At 45.8% G+C, this 25,416-nt stretch overlaps 1 protein-coding gene across 1 annotated transcript in view; it reads left to right on the top strand.

Annotated features, from left to right (window-relative positions):
- LOC124803420 overlaps positions 1 to 25,416 on the top strand; it is a 909,999-nt gene that overhangs the window by 554,366 nt on the left and 330,217 nt on the right. The window lies entirely within an intron of this gene.

The following is a 25,416-nucleotide window of genomic DNA, read 5'->3' as shown; positions in this document are numbered from 1 at the left end:
ACCCTGTGAAAGTGCCCTGATTTTTCTTCAGCACTGTTTTCATTATCAGGCGGAACCTTTAAACTCTCTCTCGTTTGACTAAAGCCAAACTCATCGTTATCAATCAGACCCTCATCTTTATGTTTGTTATGCGGCTTTTGGCCTCAGGACAATTAAAAACCGACGTGATTGATGTTTTTGTGCGAATTTTGGCTTCAGGACAGTTAAAAACCGATGTGAGTGATGCTTTTTATGCGGTTTTTGGCTTCAGGGCAATTAAAAACCGATTTTTCCCATCCCATGTGATTTGATCTTGCCTTGGTGGATGGGCTTACGTAACTAACAGCATCACACCTGCACACCCATGGGCACTGAGTAGTACAGTTTGACGTCAAACGTACACCGTAGGCATTGTTGTGTAATTCATTTGTCATTTGTAGTCAACCACTATTAAAGTATGATGTTTACAGCGCCATCTATTGCTACATTTGATAACTATTTATTTTTCTTATGCCATACGTTTTTCCCCCTTCTCCGATAATATTCCGTTGCAATTTGACGTTATTCTGACCAGTGGTGTTATTTCTACAGCGGTTTGAAAGTTTAATTATAACCACTCTGTATATTTAAGTACTGAGTGGACAGACTAAATGAAAAAGAAAAATTAAGCATCTAGTTAGGAAACTAGGTGTGGGTCACGCAAGTCCCACAAAGAACGGGCTGTACGGATTTAACAAATGAGGTTGGTAATTTCATACCAAACTACGGTTAGTTACAAATGCTGTGTCATATGACATACGGAGTTGTTACAGAATGCCGCGCATAATAACAGTTGGCGTCGTAGGCAAAGTTCTTAGCCCTCCTCAACTGCAGAAAACCAGCATCAGTGATGAGTGTCCAGTCTAAAAAGCGAAGGAATAGAATTAGGAATGATCACTTTTTCGATTAAAATATGTTCCTGTGGGCCTATGTCAAGCAATAGAAGATGCCCCTCGTAATTGATACCCAGGAAAGTATTGGGTCCTGGAGTGACTGAAGAATAAAATAAAGTTATTGTTGAAAACTAATAAAATTAATCTATTGAAATACACTGAAAAAATATTCTTAACGTGTTTTGGGGGCCACAAATGACCGAAAGAACGGTCAGAGTTAGTTACCGAAAGCAAATACACTTGCTTGTATTTGTCACCAAATAACAACATATTAGTAATCACTATCATACTGGAGATTTGAGCTCATTTCCCGTGCTTGCAGAAAAATGATAGTGAATTAAGGATGGGTGAGCGTTTTGGAAAGTGCAAAACCTATTATTTTGTTTTATCATCCAAACATTTTGTGGCATCCTCAGTGGTTCATTTATTATTTTCCTGAAATGCATACACGTAGTTTATTTTTAGGTTAAGTAATATGATACGTCAGTTTTTTTGTCATATATTGTATGCGCTCTTTACCTTTTATTTTAATTTGTATGTGGCCTGTGGCTGCTAACCAACATTAGCAACAGCTATTTTTTACAGCTCCATGTAGTCTGCAAACATGAAGGATATTAGACTAACGTCTGCATTGAATTCTTTGTTTATAATCGTGTCTTTAAAATATATATTTCGGTAAAATTCATGGCGTATACGTGTTTTTGTCCTTATCATTGTATTATTGTTCTATTTCTTAGCTGTGACATCTTGGTTTTAGGTATCAAACGAGTTTTTGTGTAGTTTAGCTGGGCCTGTGGGTATCATAAAAGTTTTGTGAAGCTTAAGTATGGCGAACTGTTTCGTGCGGTTTGTATATTCATGGACTGAGTTTTGTATTTTGACAGTGTTTACTAATGTTTTCTCCAGTTCTTCTGTAACTACTGAGTCCTGTTATGTTACTGTGGCTTGACACACGTTTCACTGCACAAATTTACGCCTGTGATGCGCGTCCGACTGTCGTTTGTTTATTGTTTTGTTTTGATCTGACATCCGCGAACTTTGTGTGTGTTGTTTTGTGTTCTCCGATAATTCGTTTAGAGTGCTGAATTACCACGTCCAGAAAATTATCACACAGGGCAAAAAAGACATCAGTAACCAAACAGTACTGTGTAACAAAACTGTGTTCAACACTCTAAAGGAATTACCGGATAATAAACAAGAAATTCATTTAAGATGATATTGTAAAATCCTTCATGTTTGCAGGTGGTATGGTATCCTAATTTACAATTGTGGCTGACTTTGGTTGACAGCCGCATGCAATGTTAAAGTGCACATACAATTTACTATATATGACAATAAAATCAGATGTATCATATTCCTTAACCTAAAAATAACCTGTATTTATGAATTTCAGGAAAGTAATAAAAAAAAACTCACTTAGCATGTCAGAACTGCGCCGAAAGATGTTCGGGAGATAAAATAACAATTTATGTTGTTGCATAAAGGTATACGCTTCCGTTGTTCAGTATAATAGTAATCGTAGCAGTTGACAACATAAGCTACGTGGCGTCCCATTGTGTTGTAGGAGCGTGTCGAAGACAATCTGTAGTGACTCCCTGAGCGGTTTACGAGCTATCGACCAGTGTTTCCCGCTCTCTCATCTCGTGATGGCTGTCCAGGAGTTCCTCCATAGTCTTGCCCGTTGCGGCCGCTCTGTGGTCTTTGTATGGACCCCGGGTCACGTAGGCATCCCGGGAAATGAACATGTTGGTACGCTGGCCAAACAGGTTGTCGGTGCACCAGCCTTGGAGATTGGCCTTTCGGAGAGTGACCTCAGGTCAGTTTTGCGGCCGAAGGTACTTCGCACTTGAGGTGAAGAATGGTGCACCATTCTTTCACCCAACAAACTTCGGGCCATCAAGGACAACGGTTCAATCCCGCGTCCGGCCATCCTGATTTAGGTTTTCCGTGATTTCCCTAAATCGCTCCGGGCAAATGCCGGGATGGTTCCTTTCAAAGGGCACGGCCGACTTCCTTCCCCGTCCTTCCCTAATCCGTTGAGACCGATGACCTCGCTGTCTGGTCTCCTTCCCAAAAACAACCCAACCAACCAAGCCATCAAGGAGGCTACCGGTGCGTGGCGCTCCTCCTTGCGGGTCTCTCGCAAGAACTCAGTTGTCCTCGGCAGGCTGCGCATTGGCCACACCTGGATAACGCACAGCTATTTATTGCGCTGCGAGGATCCACCTTTATGTTGCTGCTGGTCATCTTTGACTGTGGTCCACACCTTGCTGGACTCCCCGCTTTTAACTCCGCTCAGACAGACGTTTGCGCTGCCTGATACGCTTCCTGCACTTTTATCAGATGACGTTGCGATGGCAGATTTAGTTTTGAGTTTTAATTGTGCACGCGGTTTTTATCGCTCGATCTAAGTGTTTGTCCTTTTTTGTGTTGAGTCTGGCCTTTGGCCTACGATTTTAGACTGTGGTTTTTAGTGCGTTTTTTGGTGGTTGGCTTTTCCTTTTTTTGTTTCTATGGTCGGCCAACCACTGTCCCACTCGATGTGATTTTAATTCCTTTTGTCTGGTGTCTGTCTGTGTCTTTCTTGTCAAGTGTCGTCTCTTGCCATCTCCATTGTTTATTTTTATTCCATATGGAGGTTTCAAGTTCATGGAAAAAGGGACCGATGGCCCTAGTAGTCTGGTCCCTTCAATCCCACAAACCAACCAACCAACCAACTTACGGTCCTGAACTAGTCGCTGTCAGTGACGCAATATGGTCGCTCGGGAGGAGACTGCGGGAAGTTGGTGGCTGACGTGAGGAGGACTTGGCGAAACTCGAGATGCGAGGCGTGGCCTGGAGACACGATACTACTCAAACTGGCGAACTTGTATCTACTCCCGGACTACAGCCTCAAGATCATCGACAGATTTTTGCACGACGGGCGTATACTAGTGAAGATCGAGGAACAGCACTCGAGCCTCAGACTCCTCACTGACAGCATCCCTCTAGTTTTGTGTTCTGTCCACTACCCTTTGTCATCTACGTCCATGACACTCCGCTATCGCCTCGGGTGATGCCTGGTTAATTCTCGGACGACACCGACTTGTTGACCAGCAGCCGGAGGGTCAACGCGGTCATCGTTCGCCTACAACGTCAAATCACGGTGGCCAAGGAAAATACAAGTACTGTCAGTGCAGACAAGACGAGAGCGGTGATATTTATCCGAAGCCGCTCAGATTTGAGAGGCAGGCTGATTCTTCACCTTCAGGAAATCCTGTGGAGCAGTCACGTCAAGTACGCTACTGGCCATTAAAATTGCTACGCCAAGAGGAAATGCATATGATAAACGGGTATTCATTGGACAAATATATTATACTAGAACTGACATGTGATTACATTTTCACTCAATTTGTGTTCATAGATCCTGAGAAATTAGTACCCAGAACAACCACCTCTGGCCGTAACGGCCTTGATACGCCTGGGCATTGGGTCAAACAGATCTTGGATGGCGTGTACAGGTACAGCTGCCCATGCAGCTTCAACATGATACCACAGTTCATCAAGAGTAGTGACTGGCGTATTGTGACGAGCCAGTTGCTCGGCCACCATTGACCAGACGTTTTCAATTGGTGAGAGGCTGAAATGTAGGGTTTCGCAGGGATCGAATGAAGGGTAGAGCCACGGGTCGTAACACTTCTGAAATGTAACGTTCACTGTTCAAAGTGCCGTCAATGCGAACAAGAGGTGACCGAGACGTGTAACCAATGGCACCCCATACCATCATGCCGGATGATACGCCAGTATGGCGATGACGAATACACGCTTCCAATGTGCGTTCACCGCGATTTCGCGAAACACGGATGCGACCATCATGATGCTGTAAACAGAACCAGGATTCATCCGAAAAAATGACGTTTTGCCATTCGTGCACCCAGGTTCGGTATTGAGTACACCATCGTAGGCGCTCCTGTCTGTGATGCAGCGTCAAGGGTAACCGCAGCCATGGTCTCCGAGCTGATAGTCCATGCTGCTGCAAACGTCGTGGAATGTTCGTGCATATGGTTGTTGTCTTGCAAACGTCCCCATGTGTTGACTCAGGGATTGAGAAGTGGCTGCACTATCCGTTACAGCCATGCGGATAAGATGCCTGTCATCTCGACTGCTAGTGATACAAGGCCATTGGTATCCAGCACGCCGTTGAGTATTACCTTCCTGAACCCACCTATTCCATATTCTGCTAACAGTCATTGGATCTGAACCAACGCGAGTAGCAATGTCGCGATACGATAAACCGCAATCGCGATAGGCTACAATCCGACCTTTATCAAAGTCGGAAACGTGATGGTGCGCATTTCTCCTCCTTACACGAGGCATCACAACAACGTTTCACCAGGCAACCCCGGTCAAGTGCTGTATGTATATGATAAATCGGTTGGAAACTTTCGTCATGTCAGCACGTTGTAGGTGTCGCCACCGGCGCCAACCTTGTGTGAATGCTCTGAAAAGCTAATCATTTGCAAATCACAGCATCTTCTTCCTGTAGGTTAAATTTCGCGTCTGTAGCACGTTATCTTCGTGGTGTAGCAATTTTAATGGCCAGTAGTGTAACTAGAGGGGTCACGTTCGACAAGAAATTACTTTTCAAACTGCATGTACTGGATAAGAGGATCAAGATTTCTCAACTAATCTGCCAGCTCGCAGATGAACGTGAATGCCCTTACAGGGCAACAGTCCTCCCAGCTACGTTATGAGGTTGTTCCACGTGGGGAACAATCAGCCCCTCTAATTTGAAACCATTCAGACTTTGCAAAATCGATGTCTTCCACTCATTCTTGGGATGTCCCAGTAGGCAAGAATATGTGACCTACATGAACAGCTTAAACAACCAACCACCCAGGAAACCGTCATCCAACACACACGCAAGCCCGTGGACAAACTAGGAGCCGCACGACCCAAGTCACATCACATCACCTTGTATACGTTGACTCATTAGCTCCTGAGCCTCAGCACCGGGTCGGGGTGCCTAGGACGATTATAGACGTCCCACAGTAGCTATACATGCCTGCTTTCACTTACATGATATACATCTACATCTACATGGATAGTCTGCAAATCACATTCAAGTGCCTGGCAGAGGGTTCATCGAACCACCTTCACAATTCTCTATTATTCCAATCTCGTATAGCGCGTGGAAAGAATGAACACCTATATCTTTCCGTACGAGCTCTGATTTCCCTTATTTTATCATGGTGATCGTTCCTCCCTATGTAGGTCGGTGTCAACAAAATGCATTCGCATTCGGAGGAGAAAGTTGATGATTGGAATTTCATGAGAAGTTTCCGTCGCAACGAAAAATGCCTTTCTTTTGATGATTTCCAGCCCAAATACTGTATCATTACTGTGACACTCTCTCCCATATCTCGCCATAATACAAAACGTAAGATTCCCACACCGCGCAGCAGTATTCTAAAAGAGGACGGACAAGCCTAATGTAGGCAATTTCCTTTGTAGGTCTGTTACATTTTCTGAGTGTCCTGCCAATAAAACGCAATCTTTGGTTAGCCTTCCCCACAACATTTTTTATGTGTTCCTTCTAATTTAAGTTGCTCGTAATTGTAATACGTAGGTATTTAGTTGAACTTGCGGCTTTTAGATTAGACTGATTTATCGTGTAACCGAAGTTTAACGAGTTCCTTTTAGCACTCATGTGGATGACCTCACACTTTTCGCTGTTTAGGGTCAACTACCACTTTTCGAACCATTCAGATACCTTTTCTAAATCGTATTGCAGTTTGTTTTGATCTTCTGATGACTTTATTAGTCGATAAACGACAGCGTCATCAGGAAACAACCGAAGACGGCTGCTCAGATTGTCTCCAAAATCGTTTATATAGATAAGGAACAGCAAAGGGTCTATAGCACTACCTTGGGGAACGCCAGAAATCACTTCTGTTTTACTCGAAGACTTTCCGTCAATTACTGCGAACTGTGACCTCTCTGACAGGAAATCACAAATCCAGTCAGATAACTGAGACGATATTCCATAAGCACACAATATCTCGAAGACCCGCTTGTGTGGTGGAGTGTCAGAAGCCTTCCGGAAATCCAGAAATACGTAATCGATCAGAAATCCCTTGTCGATAGCACTCAACACACCATGTGAATAAAGAGATAGTTGTGTTTCACAGGAACGATGTTACCTAAACCCATGTTGATTGTGTGTCAATAGACAGTTCTCTTCGAGGTAATTCATAATGTTCTAACACAATATATGTTCTAAAATCCTGTTGCGTATCGACGTTAACGGTGGTTGTTGTTGTTGTGGTCTTCAGTCCTGAGACTGGTTTGATGCAGCTCTCCATGCTACTCTATCCTGTGCAAGCTTCTTCATCTCCCAGTACCTACTGCAGCCCACATCCTTCTGAATCTGCTTAGTGTATTCATCTCTTGGTCTCCCTCTACGATTTTTACCCTCCACGCTGCCCTCCGGTACGAAATTGGTGATTCCACGATGCCTCAGAACATGCCCTACCAACCGATCCCTTCTTCTAGTCAAGTTGTGCCACTAACTCCTCTTCTCCCCAGTTCTATTCAATACCTCCTCATTAGTTATGTGATCCACCCATCTAATCTTCAGCATTCTTCTGTAGCACCACATTTCGAAAGCTTCTATTCTCTTCTTGTCTAAACTATTTATCGTCCATGTTTCACTTCCATACATGGCTACACTCCATACAAATACTTTCAGAAACGACTTCCTGACACTTAAATCTATGCTCGATGTTAACAAATTTCTCTTCTTCAGAAACGCTTTCCTTGCCATTGCCAGTCTACGTTTTATATCCTCTCTACTTCGACCATGATCAGTTATTTTGCTCCCCAAAGAGCAAAACTACTTTACTACTTTAAGTGCTTCATTTCCTAATCTAATTTCCTCAGCATCACCCGACTTAATTCGACTACATTCCATTATCCTCGTTTTGCTTTTGTTGATGTTCATCTTATACCCTCCCTTCAAGACACTGTCCATTCCGTTCAACTGACCTTCCAGGTCCTTTGCTGTCTCTGACAGAATTACAGTGTCATCGGCGAACCTCAAAGTTTTTATTTCTTCTCCATGGATTTTAATACCTACTCCAAACTTTTCTTTTGTTTCCTTTACTGCTTGCTCAATATACAGATTGAATAGCATCGGGGAGAGGCTACAACCCTGTCTCACTCTCTTCCCAACCTCTGCTTCCCTTTCATGCCCCTCAACTTTTATAACTGCTATCTGCTTTATGCACAAATTGTAAATAGCCTTTCGCTCCCTGTATTTTACCCCTGCCACCTTCAGAAATTGAAAGAGAGTATTCCAGTCAACATTGTCAAAATTTTCTCCAAGTCTACAAATGCTAGAAACGTAGGTTTGGCGTTCCTTAATCTTTCTTCTAAGGTAAGTCGTAGGGTCAGTATTGCCTCACGTGTTCCAACATTTCTACGGCATCCAAACTGATCTTCCCCAAGGTCGGCTTCTGCCAGGTTTTCCATTCGTCTGTAAAGAATTCTCGTTAGTATTTCACAGTTGTGGCTTATGAAACTGATGGTTCGGTCATTGTCACATCTGTCAGCACCTGTTTTCTTTGGGATTGGAATTATTATATTCTTCTTGAAGTCTGAGGGTATTTCGCCTGTCTCATACATTTTGCTCTCCAGATGGTAGAGTTTTGTGAGGACTGGCACTCCCAAGGCTGTCAGTAGTTCTAATGGAATGTTGTCTACTCCCGGGGCCTTGTTTCGAATTAGGTCTTTCAGTACTCTGTCAAACTCTTCACGCAGTATCATATGTCCCATTTCATCTTCATCTATCTCCTCTTCAGTTTCCATAATATTGTCCTCAAGAACATCGCCCCTGTATAGACCCTCTATATACTCCTTCCACCCTTTCTGCTTTCCCTTCTTTGCTTAGAAATGGGTTTCCATCTGAGCTCTTGATATTCATGCAAGTGGTTCTCTTTTCTCCAAAGGTCTCTTTAATTTTCCTGTAGGCTGTATCTATCTTACCCCTCATGAGATAAGCCTCTGCATCCTTACATTTGTCCTCTAGCCATCCCTGCTTAGCCATTTTGCATTTCCTGTCGATCTCATTTTTGAGACGTTTGTTTTCCTTTTTGGCTGCTTCCCTTACTGCATTTTTGTATTTTCTCCTTTGATCAATTAAATTCAGTATCTCTTCTGTTACCCAAGGATTTCTACTAGCCCTCGTCTTTTTAGCTACTTGATCGTCTGCTGCCTTCACTATTCCATTCCTCAAAGCTACCCATTCTTCTTGTACTGTATTTCTTTCCCCCATTCCTGTCAATTGTTCCCTTATGCTCTCCCTGAAGATCTGTACAAACTCTGGTTCTTTCTGTTTATCCAGGTCCCATCTCCTTAAATTCCGACGTTTTTGCAGTTTCTTCAGTTTTAATCTACAGTTCATAAGCAATAGATTGTGGTCAGAGTCCACATCTGCCCCTGGAAATATCTTACAATTTAAAATCGTGTTCCTAAATCGCTGTCTTACCATTATATAACCTATGGGCCTATAATTTAGTGGATTACTCCTATTACCTTTCTTGAATATTGGTGTGACCTGTGCAACTTTACAGTCTGTGGGTACGGTTCTTTCGTCGAGCGTGTGGTTGTATATGATTGTTAAGTATGGAGCTAATGCATCAGCATACTCCGAAAGGAACCTAATTGGTATACAGTCTGGACCAGAAGACTTGCTTTTATTAAGTGTTTTGAGTTGCTTCACTGCTCCGAGGATATTTACTTTTACGTTACTCATGTTGGCAGCTGTTATAACGGCCAAAGGACTGAAAGCCCAATCCCATATCAAGATTGCAATAAAGATAAAGTTACACCTTGACCATCCACAACTGAAGTCCAGCCACTAAGTTGCTAGCACTTCGTCACTAAAGTCCTCATAAAAAGTAATACAAATTGAGTGGTTTTTTGGGAGGGGGGAGGGGAGGAGACGAGACAGTAGCGTGGGCGGCGCTTCTCGCCGGTACCCCAGCAGCGCGGGCAGCCGAGCCGGAGGCAGAGCGAAAGCCGGAGCCACGCCCGCTCCCGCGTCCCGCCACGCGTGCAGATCGATGTGCCGGCTGCTGACGGCTTTATTGGGCGCGCCGCGCCGCCCGCATTTCCCAGGCCTCGCACGGCTTCTGCCCGCCTCCCTGCCTGCACTCGCTGCGCCGCGCCGCGCCGGCACTGCATGGGATTCCCTTCCAGGGGGCGCCAGGGAAGCCCGACCGGGGGCGCTCGTCTCGGATGCGACCCGGCCGGCTCCCAGACCAGACTATCACTTACACTCGCGAGGAAGGCGGCCGCGAGTAGCCCCCTGTCGTCCGCACCAAACACTCCTCGCTGAGCGCCGGAGAATGACGCGAAAGGCGTACCTGCTGCACGTCGTGGTCGCTGGAAACGCGAGGATCCCGGGTTCGATTGTGTGTGTGTGTGTGTGTGGGGGGGGGGGGGGGGGGGGAGGGGGGGGGTTAGGTGAAAGCACTGTGGGAGGTGGAGAGTGGATCCATTTCCCCGCCAAAAAGTTTTAGTTCATACGTTTATCTCCATACAGGGTGGTCCATTGATAGTGACCGGGCCAAATATCTCACGAAATAAGCATCATCATCATTTAAGACTGATTACGCCTTTCAGCGTTCAAAAAAATGGTTCAAATGGCTCTGAGCACTATGGGGCTTAACTTCTAAGGTCATCAGTCCCGTAGAACTTAGAACTACTTAAACCTAACTAACCTAAGGACATCACACACATCCATGCCCGAGGCAGGATTCGAACCTGCGACCGTAGCGCCTAGAACCGCTCGGCCACCCCGGCCGGCCTTCAGAGTTCAGGCTGGAGCATAGTCCCCCTTATAAAATTCCTCCATGATCCCCTATTCAGTGCTTACATTAGTGCCTCTTCTGATGTTAAGCCCATGGTACATGGTGTGGGTTCCTGTTGTCATGTTCTCTTTCATGAACCACGGGCAACGTATGAGTGGCCAAGTAAGTGGTCCTGACACTCGGTATACCAGTTACTTTGGAATAAGGCTCGACATCTCGGACATATTCTGTGTCGTCGTCACCTTTGTGCTCAGACGGCAAAGACTACCAAATCGACCAGTTAGTCCCTCAACTGTTGGGAGTAAAACTCAATGGGACCCGGGGCAAGTAAGGCTAGCAACCTGCTTTCCTGGTACTTTAAATTTGATGCTGGCAACAATCAGAGCAAAATGCCTCGCATCTTTGGAGGTGACGGAGTCCCACCTCTAATTGACAAACCAGGGAAGAAGTAAGTATCAAACGAAAAAACTACAAACAACGAAACTCGTCTAGCTTGAAGGGGGAAACCAGATGGCGCTACGGCTGGCCCGCTAGATGGCGCTGCCATAGGTCAAAAGGATATCAACTGCGTTTTTTTTAAAATACGAACACCTCATTTTTATTACATATTCGTGTACTACATAAAGAAATATGAATTTTTTAGTTGGACCACTTTTTTCGCTTTGTGATAGATGGCGCTGTAATAGTAAACGTATTAGTACGTGGTATCACGTAACATTAAAAAAAATGTTCAAATGTGTGTGAAATCTTATGGGACTTACCTGCTAAGGTCATCAGTCCCTAAGCTTACACACTACTTAACATAAATTATCCTAAGGACAAACACACACACCCACGCCCGAAGGAGGACTCGAACCTCCGCCGGGACCAGCCGACCTAACATTCCGCCAGTGCGGACGGTATTTCCTTCGTGATACATTACCCGTGTCAAAATGGACCGTTTACCAACTGGGGAAAAGGTCAATATCGTGTTGATGTATGGCTATTGTGATCAAAATGCCCAACGGCCCTGTGCTGTCTATGCTGCTCGGTATCCTGGAAGACGTCATCCAAGTGTCCGGACCGTTCGCCGGACAGTTAAGGAAACAGGAAGAATTCAGCCACATGCGAAACGTCAGCCACGACCTGCAACAAATGATGATGCCCAAGTAGGTGTTTTTAGCTGCTGTCCCGGTTAATCCGCACATCAGTAGCAGACAAATTGCGCGAGAGTCGGGCATCTCAAAAACGTCGGTGTTGAAAATGCTACATCAACATCGATTGCACCCGTACCATATTTCTATGCACCAGGAATTTCATGGCGACGACTTTGAACGTCGTGTACAGTTCTGCAACTGGGCACAAGAGAAATTACGGGACAATGACAGATTTTTTGCACACGTTCTATTTAGCGACGAAGCGTCATTCACCAACAGCGGCAACGTTAACCGGCATAATATGCACTATTGGGCAACGGAAAATCCACGATGGCTGCGACAAGTGGAACATCAGCGACCGTGGCGGGTTAATGCATGGTGCGGCATTATGGGAGGAATGATAATTGGCCCCCATTTTAGCGATGGAAATCTAAATGGTGCTGTGTATGCTGATTTGCTACGTAATGTTCTACCGATGTTACTACAAGATGTTTCACTGCATGATAGATTAGCAATGTATTTCCAACATGATCGATGTCCGGCACATAGCTCGCGTGCGGTTGAAGCGGTATTGAATGACGTATTTCATGACAGGTGGATTGGCCCGCACGTTCATTGGATCTGACGTCCCCGGATTTCTTTCTGTGGGGAAAGTCGAAGGATATTTGCTATCGTGATCCACCGATAACGCCTGACAACATGTGTCAGCGTATTGTCAATCCATGTGCGAACATTACGGAAGGCGAACTACTTGCTGTTGAGAGAAATGTCGTTACACGTACTGCCAAATGCATTGAGGTTGACGGACGTAATTTTGAGCATTTATTGCATTAATGTAGTATGTACAGGTAATCACGCTGTAACAACATGCGTTCTCAGAAATGATAAGTTCACAAAGGTACATGTATCACATTGGAACAACCGAAATAAAATGTTCAAACGTACGTAGGTTCTGTATTTTAATTTAAAAAACCTACCGGTTACCAACTGTTTGTCTACCATTGAGAGCCAAATGTTTGTGACTATTACAGCGCCATCTATCACAAAGCGAAAAAAGTGGTCCAACTAAAACATTCATATTTCTTTACGTACTACACGAATATGTAATAAAAATGGGGGTTCCTATTTTTAAAAAACGCAGTTGATATCCGTTCTACCTATTGCAGCGCCATCTAGCGGGCCAACCATAGCGCCATCTGGTTTCCCACTTCAAGCTAGACAAGTTTCGTTCTTTGTAGTTTTTTCGTTTTACGCTTATTTCGTGAGATATTTGGCTCGGTCACTATCAGTGGATCACCCTGTATAAGGAATTCTAGGAGGGCACGCTGAAAAGTAATGTCTCCTAATTTTGTATGTGAAAACTCTTAAAGCTTTTTAACAAAACAAACGTTGTTAACATTCTACACATTTATTCTTCATGTCTACGTACTTATTCCTCTACACACTCATCCTGGTGACGACATGCGTTTATCCGAACGAGAGAGCAGTTCATTACTGTCACTATAGAATGTTTGGCTTAATTCACGGAGGCACAACCAGACCTCTGCTTGCATCGCTTCATCACTATCAAGGTGGTCCTTTAAGGTGTTTTATAGGTTTGGAAATAGATGAAAGTCGGGGGGGGGGGGGGGGGGCAAGTCGGGACTGTATGGAGGACGATGGAGGACATGAACCCAAGCAGTCTGATCGTTGCACGTCACAGCGCTCGAAAAATGGCTCAAATGGCTCTGAGCACTATGGGACTTAACATCTTAGGTCATCAGTCCCCTAGAACTTAGAACTACTTAAACCTAACTAACCTAAGTACATCACACACATCCATGCCCGAGGCAGGATTCGAACCTGCGACCGTAGCAGTCCCGCGGTTCCGGACAGCAGCGCCTAGAACCGCACGGCCACCACAGCGCTCGTCCCGTGTGGTCTGGCATTGTCGTGCTGTAACAGAAGATGCTCCGTTGTAGGGACGAATTGGTCGAAGTCGTGCTTTCAGTATTCTTAGATTCTCACAGAACGTTGCACAGCTTGTGGTGGTGGTGGTGCCTTTAGGCATGAATTCCAAATACACGACACCTTGAGTATCCCAAAACACTGTGCGCATGACATTGCCTGCTGTGGGATGGCCTTGAACTTTTTTGGTGTCGGTGATCCTTTGTAGTGGACCTCCATTGACGCACTCCGGTCTGCTAGAGAGACTGCCTACAAGATGCTTGCCCGCCCTCTTCTGGAGTTTTGCTGGTCAATGTTGGATGTGCATCGTGTAGGATTGACGGTGGTCATCAGGAAGGTTGAAACAAGGCAGCTCGTTTTGTGTTATAGCGAAATAGGGGAGAGAGTGCCACGGATATGCTACGCGAACGGGGGTGGTAATCATTAAAACAAAGGCCTTTTCCGTTGTAGGAGGAGAGGTATTCGTGGCGGACCACATCAAACCACTCAGAACATTGAAAAAAAAGTAGTAACGAAAAGACCTATGACTGTTTCATGCGGGACGATGCAAAAGCACAGACCGTCAATACCTGACAGAATTAGAAGGTATAAAATTTTTCTTTGTGTTCAGACTGCGTCACTTTGGAGCTAAAACTCGGGTTTTCGAAGTTTAACGTGTCTTCTTCGTCAGGAGATAACAGGCAGAAAATCTGTTTCATTTATACAGGGTGTTCGGAAAGTCCCGTTACAAACTTCTAGAACTTGTAGAGGGGAGTGAGTTCATAATATTTCGAATAGGTTCCCTTGTCCGGAACCACGACGGTTTCAATTCTGCTTGAGAAATTGAATTTGGCGTGTCGCACTATAATTATTAAGTAGCGATTTGAAAGGAAACTTAACGAAACATCCATTTATCACTTTTTACAAAACATGTGCGTCTTCGAACAGTAAATATGGTTCGGTACACGTTTTCGGAATGTGACGCAAGAACGGCGAGTCGGCTGTATCACGAACGTTTCCCGCAACGTAGCACGCCATCGCACAAACTTTTTGCCCGAGTTACGTAGCGGCTACGAGAAACAGGTACCTTCACCGCGAGGAGGCAGGACTGTGGTTCTCCACGACAAAGCCGCACGCCCGACTTCTCGCAGCAGTGGACATCGAGTGACATTAGGTGACCGTCTGACATAGTACAAGTCATTTTGTCTGCCCTATTGCACACTAGGACCAGTATCTCTTGCTCTCAGTAGACGTAGAACTGTACACACCTGAATTGAAACTGTCGTAGAATGGAAACTATACGTTTCCGGACAAAACATTATGTACTCACTCCCATCTGCAAGTCCTAGAAATTTGTAACGGGAGTTTCCTGACACTCTGTAATAACGTTCAAGCTTGTGAATGGTCGGGCGACGTCGCTTGGAATTCTAATTTCTATTCGCAGTGAGGTCACCTGAAGGGCGGGATTCGCATGCTTAAAAGCTACTGTAAAGCAAGCTGACTTCGCTCCCAGCAGACAGTCATCTCTTGACGAAGCGTCAACCTTCGAAAGCTAGAGTTTTAACTCCTATTTGACTCGGTATGAACAACGAAAAGATTTGACACAAGGATGCCGCTGCGAAAAACTTCGATGCTGCTAATCAATCTGAAGCAGTTGTAACTCTTGCATCAACCATGATTTGCGGCCAATATGTTTCTTAGTAGAATGGTTTACTTTTGAGTACTGTTACGTGAAGCTTTTTAATGCTGGTGTCGAAATATTCCGTAAAACTGTGTGTCAAATGTGCTGGTATTTGTGGTGTAAACATCAACAAGCGGACCTCTCATTTCGAGGCTACTTTGTACGTGATCTCGAGTGACCGAGTATCTGCTTGTGAATAATCCTGAAGCTGGGTTTTGTACATAAGGCGTCAATTTAGGTCTCTCCTGATATGAAGGTGCTTCCATTCAAGTTGCTGCAGGTGACGGATAGTTAATGAAGGTCCTCCACCCCCGTCGGTCGTAGAAAAAATCAACAGTTATTGTATTGAGTGTAAAGTTTTGTAGGCGTGGACTGGTTTATACAATAGCAGGGATACAAAATCCTTGATTTATGGCACATCCATCGAGTGTTATCTTTTGTTGCCCTCGAAACAATAAATTGATGGGCAAAGGTTGGATGACGAGGACGAACTGAAGATTGCCTTTGTTCATTTCCAAGTGAAAACTACTATGTCAAACAACGCAGTGCATCGTTAGTCTAGGAGTGATCCACGATTACGTGGGAAATCGAAGTATTTGTGCAGGAAACTGAAAGTACCAGTAAAACCTTTTTCTGACGATTATTGTAGTATTTGCAATCAGTCTTAGCAACTACTAAAAAGCTGTCGTACAAAATTCGTTTTTTTAATTTAAAACATTGTCAGTGGAGTGGAACATATTTGTACTTTTGGTTTGCTTTCTACAGTTAAGATCAGTCACTACAAAAGCTCTTTACGTATGATTTTGTTTTCTTACAGCATTTTTGTAGGATGTCCTCTTACATGTGGAATTGTCGCCTGCTTGCACGTTTTCCAGGTATTTCGGCCGTTGGGCACATGTTTTAGTGTAATTTCGCTGTGGGTTGCAACACTACACATTTCTTGATGCAGTTTACGACAAAATAAATAAAACGACGTAACACACAAGTGGCAGCGACAGGTCGAAAGGACATTTTTATACAGAGCCGGAACCTAAACTTACAGTATCATTGGCATCACTACACATACGTTTATCTAGAAGAGCGTTTGGTGATATATTGTGTCGTCTTTCTCATCAATAAAGTCAGTACTGCAAAATTTGAAAATTGGCGTCACTTCAGTGGCTAAGCGAAAATCAGGCAAAAAGTGCTGTAAGTAAAAGTAACGATCTGTTTTTAGATCTGAGAGCAAATTAAAGTTGTGAATATCTTTCATTGCATGTCATTGAAGATGTTTTAAATCAATTAAACGAATCGGGTAAGGCAATATAAATCCGCATTTTTACTACTGCACAGAATGATTTGAAATACTTTTAATAATTGTAAAATAACTGCTCACATTATGGCCAAATCAGCTAAAAAAATCCAACAAATGTATTGATGGCCTTACTTTTTTAATACACGTGCAACTTTCCTGGCTCTTGGAACCAAAGCTTTAGTCTCACATATCACATCTCAGCTAAGCGAAGATGCAGTAACTAGCACATTACGTCGTAAGGTGGATTCAGGTAGGAACGACAGCTGCTACTACCGTATTGTAAAGCTTGAGCGAAACTGTGGCAACTGAATGGACTTGTATTCTGACTGGCTACTGTAATAACAGGGATTACCGTTTGTCATGCACGCCAAAACGCATTTTCGTTAATCAGTCATTGCAGAATTAACATTCTGATTTCGTTGATAATGATATGTCATAACCGCTTAATACAGTAAACAATCAAAAGACTATTTCGTTAACAAATTTTAGAAAACATTTGAGTAACTGAAAAGTGCCGAATCACTTCGTGTGTCTTTGGCATCGCTTCGAATAAACGACTAGCGAAATGTTTCACGCCAAACAGTTCAGTTGTTTGTGGAAGGGCCGAATAGTTAGGATCGATGGAATGCAGTGCGCATCTAAGATCGCGACTCTGCGTGTAGCGCAGACGATAAGCCGGCCGGAGTGGCCGAGCGGTTCTAGGCGCTTCAGTCTGGAACCGCGCGACGGCTACGGTCGCAGATTCGAATCCTGCCTCGGGCATGGATGTGTGTCATGTTTTTAGGTTAGTTAGGTTTAAGTAGTTCTAAGTTCTAGGGAACTGATGACGTCAGATGTTAAGTTCCATAGTGCTCAGAGCCATTTGAACCATTTGCAGACGATTACTGAGCTTGAGAATGTGTAATTTGGTTTGTGAAACGTTAGCATTTTTTGCTACTCAGTTTGAAAATGAGGAAGAACTGTATTTTGACTGCCGGCCGAAGTGGCCGTGCGGTTAAAGGCGCTGCAGTCTGGAACCGCAAGACCGCTACGGTCGCAGGTTCGAATTCTGCCTCGGGCATGGATGTTTGTGTTGTCCTTAGGTTAGTTAGGTTTAACTAGTTCTAAGTTCTAGGGGACTAATGACCTCAGCAGTTGAGTCTCATAGTGCTCAGAGCCATTTGAACCATTTTTTGTATGTTGACTGATGAGAATGGTAAGCAACTTTAGGTGTAGCTCGTGTAAGAATACTCGTTATTACAGCACACTGAGATTTTCACTCTGCAGCGGAGTGTGCGCTTCAAAAATGGTTCAAAATGGCTCTGAGCACTATGGGACTTAACATCTGTGGTCATCAGTCCCCTAGAACTTAGAACTACTTAAAGCTAACCAACCTAAGGAGATCACACACATCCATGCCCGAGGCAGGATTCGAACCTGGGACCGTAGCAGTCGCGCGGTTCCGGACTGAGCGCCTAGAATCGCTAGACCACCGCGGCCGGCGAGTGTGCGCTGATATGAAACTTCCTGACTGATTAAAACTGTGTGCCGGACCGAGACTCGGACTCGGGACCTCTGCCTTTGGCGGGCAAGTGCTCTACCATCTGAGCTACCCAAGCACGACTCACGCCCCGTCCTCACAGCTTTATTTCTGCCATTACCTCGTCTCCTACCTTCCACACTTTACAGAAGCTCTCCTGCGAACCTTGCAGATCTCTCACTTGCCGCGAAAGGCAAAGGTCCCGAGTTCGAGTCTCGGTCCGGCACACAGTTTTAATCTGTCAGGAAGTTTCATTACACCACAGTTCGCAGTTTAGTCTGAAGATGTGAGCATAACACCGAAAAGTTTCCGACATCCGTCTAAACTACGGACTTCATTACTTCAGTAGAGAGTCTCTTTGCTTGTTTCTTGATAGTTCCATTAAAGTCTCGAAGCCAAAGCAGCGTGCTCGAGAGACACTTGCTGCCGATGTGCTGGAACAACGACATCATTTCAAAAAGCCAAATTTTGGACATTTTAGAAATTCTGTACTTTCTTCTGATGCGCCAAGCCACAACTAGGACCGTTACACGTCCAGTACGAGGTGAGTTCAGTAAGCAATGCAACACATTTTTTCTCGGCCAATTTCTGTTGAAAAAATGTGGTTTGTTGTGGGACATCGTGGGATACTCCCGCTTCGGCCCCTGTAGTTTCATAAAGTTCCGGCAGGTGGCGGTGCTATACGTAGTCTCCAAATTGGCGTATGTAATTGAGGTGCGCTCCGATCTGTCACTGAGTTTCTTTTGTGGGAAAACCAGAGTGTTGCACATATTTATAGGCCGTCTGCAGAATGTCTACGGAGCCGTGGCAGTGAACAAAAGCACTGTGTGTTGTCGGACGACGCGTCTGTCATCACTGCAACAATCTCCCTTGCTGGCCGGCCTCACACAGCTTTGACTCCTGTGTTGGAACGTGCGGATACTCTCATTCGAGGTGATCGACGGATCACAATCGAACACCTCACTGCTCAGCTGGACTTCTCTGTTGGTAGTGGTGACACACTCGTCCGCCAGATGGAGTACTCAACAGTGTGCCCACGGGGTTCTTCGCCGCCTAACTGAAGACCATAAACGGCAACGAAGGACCATCTGTGCGGAATTGCTCGCGCGTTGTCGAATATCGCCAAAAGCGTTGAAACATGGGTTCATCACTTCGAACCGAAAACAAAACGGCAGTCCTCCTCAACAGGATGCGTCGGGACATCCGGGCCGCCATTGACAACCATCGCAATCACGACTGGAATAACAAGGTCGCCACCCTCTGTCTTGACGACGGCACGGCCTGGCAGACGACGAACCGTTTCCTACGCCGCACGCAACGTATCCCTCCGCTGCTGGTCCACGGTCAGGCTGACTGCGAACCAGCCCTCGCTGATGCCCTCGCAGACGTCTTTGAGGCTGCGTTTACGCCGATCGAAGACCCGACCGACGCTGTCCACGACGCCCTGGTTGCTGACCGGCTCCCACGCGACTTGGAGGAACGCGCCGACGATGGCATCATTGAAGAGACAACGGCGGAGGAGGTGTCGTCCATCCTGCGTGCCCTGAACCCCAGGAAAGCTGTGGGCCCAGACGAAGTTTCCAACGCCCTACTCCAGAATTTGCCGCCGGTGGCTGTCACTCATCTCGCCGACGTCTTTAATGTAATCCTCCGGTCCTGCACTTTTCCTCAGTCCTGGAAGCATGCAGAGATCGTGGCGATTCCGAAGATGGGGAAGGATCTGCGTCAGCCCGTGAACTACAGACCTATTAGTTTACTGCCGGCCGTCTCCAAGGTCTTTGAAAGGGTGTACATCAGGCGGCTGCAGCGCCACGTTGACGAGGAAGGCCTCCTGCCCGAAGAGCAGTTCGGCTTTCGCAGGGGCCACTCGGCTGTTCACCAACTCCTTCGGCTAGTGGAAGATGCGTTCGTCGCCCTCGAGCAGCGCGAGTTCTTCGGCGCGGTGTTCCTGGCCTCTTATTCAAACTTTTTGATCTTGGGGTCCCGACGTCGCACGTCCGTCTCATCCATTCCTATCTTGCCGATAGGACCTTCCATTTGCGGGCCGCGCATGGCTTGTCCTCCGTCCGCCGCTTCAACGCCGGTGTGCCGCAGGGCTCGGTCTTGGGGCCACTCCTGTACTCGCTGTACACTTCTGATGGCACAACAACACCTTTTCTCCGAAAAAAAAAATTCAAAGCCGCACACTAAACCAGTAAAGCTATGGCGAAGTCCTTCTGCTACTCTGAAGAGGTCATTGCGTTTGACGTCCTCCCTCATGGTGCAACGATCAACTCTGAAGTGTGTTGTGCTACCCTCAGCAAACTGAAGAAACGTCTTCAGCATATTAGTCACCACGAAAATTCAAATGAACTTCTCTTTTTCCATGTGATCGCCAGACAACGATGGGTTATGGGTTGGCTGTGTGTGTGTGGCAACTCGTGATTCGTCCTTGTTATTGGACTGCCACTGCCGTTAGCATTGTCTGGTTCTTCATGCAAGTGTTCGTGAAACTGTGTGTAGTTTGTGTGATTTTGATTGCCAAGTTATTTTAAATGTTGTCGGCGTACTGGCTCTGAGGAGTCAGATGATTGGCGTGGAACAGGGAGGAATTCTCGGCGGGGCGTAGTTTGGCCGGGGCCCTCTACTCAGTGTCGGAGAGTGTGGCGATGTTCCCATTGCTACGAGGTCCGTGGCTCACCGACCCTGGACACGAAAGTTGAGTTTTGATTTGACCTACCAGCAAGTCAAGACTGTTCACACTGTGTCGTTTGGAGTTCGTTGTCGGCTGTTATTTCCGCGAGCAACAACGTGGTTTTCAAGTTGGAAAATTCTAGCCACCCTCTGGTGGAGCTTCTCTCTGTTTGGTTATTTGAATTGAAGTGCACCAGCGGAATCTTCTGCCTTGTGGCCGTTAACGTTCCGGTTACCTGCCCTAGGTGTTGACGTCACACAAGTCGGCGCTCCCGTGAGGCGCTCACAAAAGTTCATTGGACTGGTCTCCCTCAACGATTACACAGCCCGGATCTCGCACGTTCTGGCTTCCATCTGTTTGGCCCTATGAAGGATGCACTCCGCAGGAAGCAGTGTGTCGATAATTGGGAGGTTAGTGATGCAGTGACACCTTGGCACCGACGTCGACCAGTAGAAAATGGCTCTGAGCACTATGGTACTTAACTTCTGAGGTCATCAGTCCCCTAGAACTTACAACTACTTAAACCTAACTAACCTAAGGACATCACACACATCCATGCCCGAGGCAGGATTCGAACCTGCGACCGTAGCGGTCCCGCGGTTTCAGACTGTAGCGCCTAGAACCGCACGGCCACTCCGGCCGGCTCGACCAGTAGAGCGGTACCATGCAGCCATACAGGCCATCTCAGTAAGGTGACGAAAGGCCGTCGCATCGAACGGAGATTATGCTGAAAAATAAGGTTTAGTGGACAAAATAATGGAGGGTATTAAGGTATTTTGGAATCCTGAATAAAACCAAGCTGTTTCCAGGTAAAAGGGTGTTGCGTTGCTTATTGAACGCCTCTCGGACGAAGATACGAGGGTTGAATGAAAAGTAATGCCTCTACCTTCGTTAATTGGGTTTGGACGGGAATATTTTAATAAATCAAACTCAGAAATAATCCTTTGAATGTGATCTGTAATTACCAATATTCACTTTTCCACATAATCACCAGCCATTTGGATACGTTTCTGCCATCGATGAACAAGTTTTCTGAAGCCGTCACGGAAGAAGTTGACACTCTGTTTCCGCAAACACAGCCTCACAGTTCTCTCAACGTCTTCATCAGAAGCTTAATGATGTCCCCGCAGATCGTCTTCCATTATCGGGAACAGATGGAAGTCAGACGGTGCTAAACGTAGACTGTATGGAGGATGCTGTACGGTGGTGAGATTCACTCTCTGAAGTTCTGCTGCGGTGGCACGTGAGGTGTGTGGTTTGCACTGTCATGCTGCAGGAAAACGTTTCCCCTTTTCTTTCGGACCTTCGTTAGCCGTCTTTCCAGAGTTCGCAGCGCTTTGATGTAACACTCTGAATTTATTGTTGTTCCACGATCAAGTAAATCAAAAGGAATAACTCCATCTGCGTCCCAGAACACTGTGGCCATGATTTTTCCAGCAAAGGGCTGCGTCTTGAATTTCTTTTTCTGGGGCGAGACTTTGTGTCGATATTCCGTAGACTGACGTCACCTTCATTCTCGTAACGCGAGAGGAGTTCCTGGCAAATTTCAAGTCTATGCGCTTTCATTTCACGAGTCAGCATCGGGGTTACCCATCGTGCACAGATCTTCCGATAGCCAAGAAAAGCAATAATGTGACTCACTCGTTCTTGTGAAATACCGATTGTGCTTGCAATTTCTCTCTGGGTGATACGACGATCGTGCTGAATCAGCCTGTCAACATTTTGCTTGTGGAAGTCGGTGGTTGCTGTCACAGGCCGTCCAACTCTTTGTTAGTAACGCACGTCAGATGTTCCCGCCTCAACATCTTTAAACTTATCTGCCCAACGACGCACAGTGCTCTCATAAACGTAGTCACCATAAACTGCTTTCATTCTCTGATGAATCTCCTTTGGGGCGACACCTTCTGCCGTCAAGAATTCAATGACTGCACGTTGCGTAAATTGCTTTGACCGACCGTCTGCGTGGGGTTCCGTACTTTACACTTCAACAACACAACCGTTCAATGCTAAGGCTTCCCGCCAACTGGAGCTGTAGAAAAGGGGGTACGAAACAAGCCATTACCTGCCGCATACCAATGCTATCAACTGTTGAAGAGTTACGAAGGTGGAGGAATTACTTTTCAGTCAACTCTAGTAGTTTAGTGCCGTGTGTAGTAACACAGAGAAGGCAATCACAGTTGCACTGATGACTGACCATCTGACGTCGTATTCGTTGCGATGGATATTTTACTTGCGAGGATCGCAAACGCCTCGTACTTGACTGTAAACAATATCGATCGCACAGTGTAGTTACTACAAATCACCTGCCCACTCGACTACTGTAGTACTGGCCTAGTTTACGCGGACTTTCGGGGCGCGGATGCATGTGCTTTGGGGTGCAGGGTCCTGTGTGTAGGCCAGGCCGTCGCGTGGTATTCCAGGCGCGTCCCGGAGAAGAAACCAGAGCCCTGGCCCTGGCGGAGCGAGGCTAGGGTTACAGCCGGTGCGGCACAGCTGTGGCCACGCCGTCACACGGCGCCTCCCTCCCTCCCTCCAGACACGGCCTTAGCCTTCACGTGGCCTCGCCCTCATCTCACGGCTATGCTCTGCTCTTGCTCGTCTCCTGTTGCACTCGCCTCGCGACTCCCTCTTGGTTTCTCTGCTGTCGTCATTACTCTGCACGTGCGCTGTACTTAATCTAAACTTCTTGTTTCGTACAGTTACCAAGAAGGAATAAACATAAAGCAAAACACCCTTTAAATGAATTTTATCCATAGTGGATGCTGTCGAACTCCGTGACTGTTCCTTTATAGGGTGCAGAAAAATATCCGCTACCAGTCACAATAAAAAGGTCATTTATTTGTCACACGACCGGTTTCGGGCTTGCGCCCATCTTCAGGTGTTTATACATTCATGTACATGTTTATACTGTTGGAGATAACTGTATAAATACAAAAAAATTATTTGCTGGTGACTAAACAGATACAAGTTGGACAATTGTAAGTGGCAAGGCAGCATTTGACGAAAATATATCTGTACTTACATAAAGATGAGACACCATTATTATAGTTACGCTGTGGTGACAGTTTTGCTACTTAGTTACACAATTTTTATCATTTTCACGTCCATATTTCCGTTGCCGAGATCATCAGAGGCACACTCGACTTGGGTACCCCAACGAGTCGGTGTTTGCAGAGCACTGTTAGTCCGAAAATCATGAAATGGACAACCAACATACCAGGGTCTTGGCACAGACATATAAATACTGCGACAGCGTCGTTAGAGAGGCTATCGAAATTCGTACCAGGGAAGGTCTCATCAACCGAGATAGCGGCTACAACCTCAGCAGGGCATGGAAACCAGCATTGAGTCTAATTAAAAACGCGCTCAGCAAAGGAAATGATCGGGTGACTAGGGCGGACGAGGCAATTATACCGACGCCACCACAGACGCCGACGCCAGCGTCTCAGCGACCGCTGACGCGCGGGCGCGGACCGCGGAGAGAACGCCTCGCGAGGGGAGGGGATTTAAGACGCCCGCCCGCCCTCAGGAGCTCAGTTCGTCAGCGCACCTGACGATGGCGACATGTCTGATAGCAGAAATATTGTACCCGTTGGAGACTATGGACCGGCAGTACACCCGTGGACTGTTCGAGTGGATCATTATGAATTAATGGATTTAAACGATCTTTATGAAAACTCCGGAGATCATTCTGATGTCCAAAACGATCCCCCTTAGAACGAGAAAACCATTTCCTTGGTGTGCTCTGTTCAATGGCGTTATCCCCATACATGGTGTAAATATTTATGGCTGTCTCCGCTGCTGTCACCCCTCAGTTAAACTCAAACAGAAGAATATGTCGTAAATGTTTTCGATTCCTCTACTTGGCACTCCATTTTCTAGCGTCCATAGCTCCTCTTACTACCTCCAAATGACGAAATGACAATATGTAAACTCAAATAGCAACCGTGAAATACAAATAAATAATGACAATCGATAAATAAACCCATAGCAACCAGAGAACCAAAAGCAAAATAGAAACGCAAGGAACGTAATAGGTGTTGAAGTGACTTTGCCGAAACTTGGGAAAATTTTCTTCCCTAGAGTCAAGCAGTTAACCCCACCGTTACCAAGATTTTTCACACCTCTACTTTACCAAGCGAGGTAGTTGGACAGATTCCGTTATTTCCGTTGTAGTTGTTGTTGTGGTCTTCAGTCCTGAAACTGGTTTGATGCAGCTGTCCATGCTATTCTATCCTGTGCAAGACTCTTCATCTCCCAGTACCTACTGCAACCTACATCCTTCTGAATCTGCTTAGTGTATTCATTTCTTGGCCTCCCTCTACGATTTTTACCCTCCACGCTGCCCTCCAGTACTAAATTTGTGATCCCTTGATGCCTCAGAACATGTCCTACTAACCGATCACTTCTTCTAGTCAAGT

The sequence above is a fragment of the Schistocerca piceifrons genome, chromosome 6 (assembly GCF_021461385.2).
Source record: "Schistocerca piceifrons isolate TAMUIC-IGC-003096 chromosome 6, iqSchPice1.1, whole genome shotgun sequence".
Taxonomy (NCBI): Eukaryota; Metazoa; Arthropoda; class Insecta; order Orthoptera; family Acrididae; genus Schistocerca; species Schistocerca piceifrons.
The sequence above is the reverse complement of the archived record's forward strand: the minus strand, read 5'-3'. Positions and strand labels throughout refer to the sequence as shown.